This window comes from Triticum dicoccoides, chromosome 4A (genome assembly GCF_002162155.2).
Source record: "Triticum dicoccoides isolate Atlit2015 ecotype Zavitan chromosome 4A, WEW_v2.0, whole genome shotgun sequence".
Taxonomy (NCBI): Eukaryota; Viridiplantae; Streptophyta; class Magnoliopsida; order Poales; family Poaceae; genus Triticum; species Triticum dicoccoides.
The window spans coordinates 745,753,009-745,758,703 of NC_041386.1; the positions used below are offsets into that span (position 1 = coordinate 745,753,009).

At 44.9% G+C, this 5,695-nt stretch overlaps 1 pseudogene; it reads right to left on the bottom strand.

Moving 5' to 3' along the window:
* Positions 1–3,435, bottom strand: part of LOC119290022 — a 10,138-nt pseudogene extending 6,703 nt beyond the window's left edge.
* Positions 3,436–5,695: the final 2,260 nt, after the last annotated feature.

Sequence of the window (5,695 nt, forward strand, 5' to 3'; positions counted from 1 at the left end):
CACCTAGTATGCAGAGGCCGGTGGTAATCTTCCATTTAGAACAAATCTATATCATCTAGTTAGTTGAATGCAATGTTGACAAGCGACAAATCTTTGTACTATGTTTATAATCGATATAGATCATTTATTCTAGAGTGTTTGCTGTCTTAATAGCCACAATTTGAAGTGCACTCTTCACTTTGGAGACAATGTGATCGATCATGGCGGGAGTTACAACCGTTTACATATACTGGAGGGAAGGTGATTACAAGCGTTTATACACTACATTCATTCGAATTAGAACATCAAAGCTAGAAATTTAAATGCAGTTCAAAATCACAGAAGTTGCTTCTCCATTTAATATGCTATCACTATTGGATTTTCTTTTTCCTTGTGTGGCCTCTTTTTTAGGTCAATAGAGCTACTTCGGTTTTCATGTCACCACCTTCTTAAGGCGGCTATGCATATCTACTCCCTCTGTTCACAAATATAAGATGTTCTAACTTTTTTCTAAATCGGATATACATAGAAACGATTTAGTGTGTTTGTTGACTCATTTCAGTCTATGTGTAGTATATATTAAAAGTAACAGAAACATTTAATATTTATGAACGGATGGATATTTAAAACACAAGCCACCACCACAAATCTACTAAATGTTTTATCCAAGCGATTTGTTCATCCGGAAGGCGGGTGGCGCGCGGCTGATTCGGTCGTATCCTAGGTATTTTGTTAACTATCGGTTTGATACTTTTTTAAAGGTAGATCAATCCCTGCCCTCTAGACCGGTTGATGTGCACAAACATATATGATTGATTATTCAGTGATGGCAAGAAAAGTTAAGCATTGATGCTCAACAAATTGGCCTACATAAAGAGGAGGAAAATATAGGAGAAAACGCTGGAAGCATGTTGAGGGCTGCCTCATCGTCGCTTCTAGACACTGCCTCGTCACCATCTGGGAGTTTCCTACCGTATTAGTCAATCTGGCCTAGCTGGATGTGGGGGCCAACGACGCCGTTGCACCTCGCCACAAGGAGGCCGATATCGCTATCTATAGGGCATGCGTCATTGATGACACACTTGTATATATGAAGCCCTAGCCGATCTTCATGTGCTCCACCTGCTAGATTGACATGAAGCCGTCACCTGCATGGCTCTGATGACAATCATCATTGAACGATGTCGTAGATGCGTCAGACATCGAATACCAAAGCCAGCACCATGTTGACATGAGTCTACACTCACTATCACAGAAAACAATGGTCGAAGTAGCTTGGATGCCGATTGAATTCAGGCTTCATCCAGTTGCTTCAAAAGTCCGAATTGATGGAGACAGACGGGTAATATATTTCAACACTCCCCCTCATGTCTAGGCTTATTTAGTCCTTCGACGTGGGATCAATGTAGGTTGCAGAAACTTTTTTTGCTTTAATACTGCGTTGGCAGGGTTTTAAACTCAAGAGCTCTTGGCTCTAATATCATATTGAATTCATGCTTCAGCCAGTTGCTACAAAAGTCCCAACTAACGGAGAGAGATGGGCAATATATTTAACAATGCCATCGCGAAAACGCCCGCTGATGTCGCCATTTGTTGCTATGGTGCGCTAGTCAGAAACCTATCAAGGGCCACTGCCCTCTACATCTCCGCCTTGCTTGGAACCCACGACACTAAAGCCCCGCAACCACCCACAATGGAGGTTATGCCCGCTACCACATTGACAATGGGCAAGAGGAGGAGATGCGGAAAAGGAGCCTCTAGCGTTGACAGCCTGGATGTGTCGCCGACGCAAGGTCCTACTTTTTTTTATGGGCAAACAATAGCAGTCACCAGTTTTTAGTGGAAGTAGTCACCCGTTTGATGTAATTCATACGCATTAGCATCGATAAATGTGTTGATGAGAGATCGGCACGGGAGGTGGAGGCCTCTGCTGTGACCATTGTTTTGGATTTCATTTATTATTTTTATGACTAGTTTCAGGATTTTCAAAATATTCTGTTGTGAATTTTGGATAAATTGATAAACCATAAATTAAAAAAATTAAAAAAAGGTACATGAAAGAATATCGCTACATTCTAGATTCAACCCCGCAGCATCACTAAGGCATCGTATGTTCTTTACCACTAGTATATATAATATATAGTTAGAGCCACCAAAACCAAAATGATTTTCTTTCAAACCCCGCTAAAAACATGGCCCAGGGACGGTGGCTATGACAATGCGGATGGCCCAAGCCCACCACTGTAGCAGAGATGATGGTACAACGACAGGTTTGATGGCTGCCACAGATTTCTTCCAGCACTAGAGCCCCAGTACATTATCTTCATCCAATCCAGAAATCATACAAGATAAGAAAGTTAATTTGCATCCTGTGATTTCGTTTCCTAGGGCTAGAGTTCCTAGTTCGTACACATGAACTATTATTGCTTGCAAGAAATGGACATCATGCACCAAGACAGCTAACTAATTAACAGCAGAGTCGGGTGGCGACCTACTAGTAGGATACGTGATGTATGAAGCTTCATTTTCTCCCTTCATGTTATTTGTTCTTTACCTTGTGTGATGCGCCTATTCAGCTAACTAACTAACAGAAGACATCAGCTCGACCAAGTCATGTACATGCACATGTCCTGGCCGTTTATTTTGCTAATTGAAGAAAATAAGAGCAGCAGGGTTTAGGCTAACATAATGGAGGGTTGGGTACATCACTGGATGTAGAGGCCCAGGGTTTTCCCCTCTTTAGAAATAATGATCACATGTAGTAATAGTAATATTGCCTATAGCGCAGCACGAGTTATGTAAAAAAAATACTGCCTATAGCGCAACACGAGTTATCTCAGCATCAAGAAAAGGAAACGGCTTTAAGAAAGTTTTGTCTCGGGGTTTTTCTTTTCTTTTTGTAGGAGGTAGCTTTTTGAGGTAGCAGTACGGGGATAGGAAGAAGAGAAAGGAAGTGTCACCTTGGGTTGGATAAAAGAGGACAACCCTCTCGTCGGAAATAACGCCGTGATCCAGCATCTTGTTGTTGCGGGACTCGCTGCACTTTGGGCACGGCTCGGAGCCGACCCTCTTACAGGCTTGGCAGACCAAGGCCGGGCTCGGCCTTGGGGCGGCGTCCAGGAGTGGCCGCAGCCCGCCGGCCTGGTGCAGCTGCCTCACATCATTAGGGCCGCCCATGAGCCGGCCGCCCACGAGGAGCTGCGGGAGGGAGAAGGCGCAGCCCCGAGCCGCAAGCAATGACTTGAGCTCGCAGCGGTGCGCTTTGCTCCTGGACACGTCGCGCACGTCCACGGCCAGGCCGTAGCCGCGCAGCAGGGCGCACAAGGCGTAGCGGTCGGCGGAGGTGCGCGCTCTGCGGCGCGAAGCTGAAGCTGACGCTGTGTAGAGAACCACCTCCGGCTGCAGCTCCTGCTTGCCGCGCGGCCGGGACGAGGAGCTGCCGCCAGGGTCACCCATGTCCGGTGGCCTCATCCAGTGAGAGCGGAAGCAGACCGAGACGGGGACAAGTGGCTAGTGATGCCTCTGTCTCTCTCTCCTCTTGTACGTGGTTCATCTCCTTACATTGTCACATGCATCGCACTGGCTGTGCCTCTACTGTCGTGCCTCTCCTGCCTCTTGTTAATTCCTCGGACGCTATGCCTAGGTGCTCACACTGCTTTGTCTTGTTAATTACATCGGCCTTTCCCACTCACACTGCATAGTTTCAAACACTAGAATCTGATTGGACAAGCTCATTAGATTCTTATCTCCTCTTCATTTGAAAGAGCTGTACTTCATCTCAAGTATTATATTGAAACTCAAAATACACGTACGTCCTTTGATTATTACTTTCGAGGAGACTCTTGCGAGTGAACATCGCCAGGGTCCTGCCCCAGGCGCAGGCACATTGGGGGCATGCACATGGAGCATATAGGACAAAATGGTGCGAGTGCTCTCACATGTGGACGCTCTCTCTCATCACATCATGTGACATGCACATGAGAAAAAAATAGGGACTGCCACGGTACTATCTCTCTCTCCCTTCCCTCTCTGGGGCAAATACCTTGACGGAAAGATTTCTCGTAATTAATCTTAGAGGTGAAATCCATAATCTGGTGTTCAATTTTTGGATCATGTGACATTTGTGTTTTGCCCTGTCGTTCTCTTCATTTAGGCATTGGTTTTGAAGAATCTCTCTCTCGCAGTTCATGTGTTGTCGTGGTGGTTGGTGATGTTGATTCTTGTAGCATTTTGCTTATCGGCTTTTTGGTGTGATATGTTTGTTTTATTCTTATTAATAATTGGAAGGTGTGCACGCTTCATGTCTTGGCTAGATCTTACATTGTATTAGAAAGCACAAATTAAGCCGTCTAAAATGCTATTTTTCCATATAAAACCACTATAAAAAATCTGACTAGGTCACCGCCCCGCATGTCATCGGGGCCGCTTCTAGGGCCAGAGAGGCTATAGATCCATATCGTCAGCTTGATATTGACATTTTGCACTTTAAACCAGGACGACGAGCTGCCGCCAGGGTCGCCCATGTCCAGCGGCCTCATCCGAAGAAGAGTGTGGCTACTAGGGTTCTCGCGAGATGAGAGGGGAAGCCGATGGAGACGGGGATGGGTGATGCCTTTGTCTCTCTCTCCTGTTGTGGTTCATCTCCTTGCGTTGTCACATGCATCGCACTGGTGGCTTGCGCCCTCTACTGCCATGCCTGCTACCTTGTGTTTATAATCAAATTCGTCGGACGATATGCTTCTTTGTCGATTGCCAATGGTGTGTTACCTTGACCTCTCTCTTTTTTTTGCAGGGAACCTTTGCCCCTCCCGCTCACGCTGATCACGTCCAAACACTAGAATCTGATTGGACAGTCTCATTAGATTCTTATCTGCTCCGGATTTGAAAGAGCAGTAGTACTTTGCTAAGTATTTTATTGAAACCTAAATTACACATACATCAACTGATTATTATTGCCAAGGGGACTCTGTGTTAGTCAGCCCACGCGTGCATGGGTTGGGGGCATATATGCAGATGAGACAATATGGCACGGACGCACCTGCGTGTATCCTCACCCTCACCTCACCACATCACGTGACATGCAAATGTGAAAGAGTCATGGGACCAGCACTGGACAATTCATGGCGACACCTTGGCGAATAGGTTGCTCAGAGTTAATTTGCCCGCAACTCTTTTTGATGGTTGGTGTTACTGATTGTTGCGGCATGCTGCTGATTGCTTCTTAGGTGTCATATCTTTTATTTTGTTTTTATTAATAACTTGATTTTGTACATCCTCGATGTCTTGTCTACATCTTGACATTGCTATTACAGAAGCCAGGTGCATTTTGGACCCAAAAACTATTCAAAGCCCAGGACAAAAAGTAATATGTCTACAAATGCTATTTTTAGGGAAACATCACTGTAAATAATCTAGCTAAGGAGTCATGCCGCAGGCCATTCAAGCGGCTTTCGGGGCCAGAGAGGAGACAGATCCACCCTGGGTCGGGTGTATCAGCTTGATATTAATATGTTGCACTTGAGCTGTAAAAAGCACATTAAGTTATATCAAGTGAATTTTCTCGGCAAGTCATGTTTGACACTTGTTCTATATTTCCTCTCTTTTATTTTGTATCATTTTGTTTTGAGATATTTCTTCTTGAAATTCAAAGAGCAGCTCACCTGATGACTTGCTTAGTAGTATATATTGATACTCATATTAATTAAATCAAGATTCT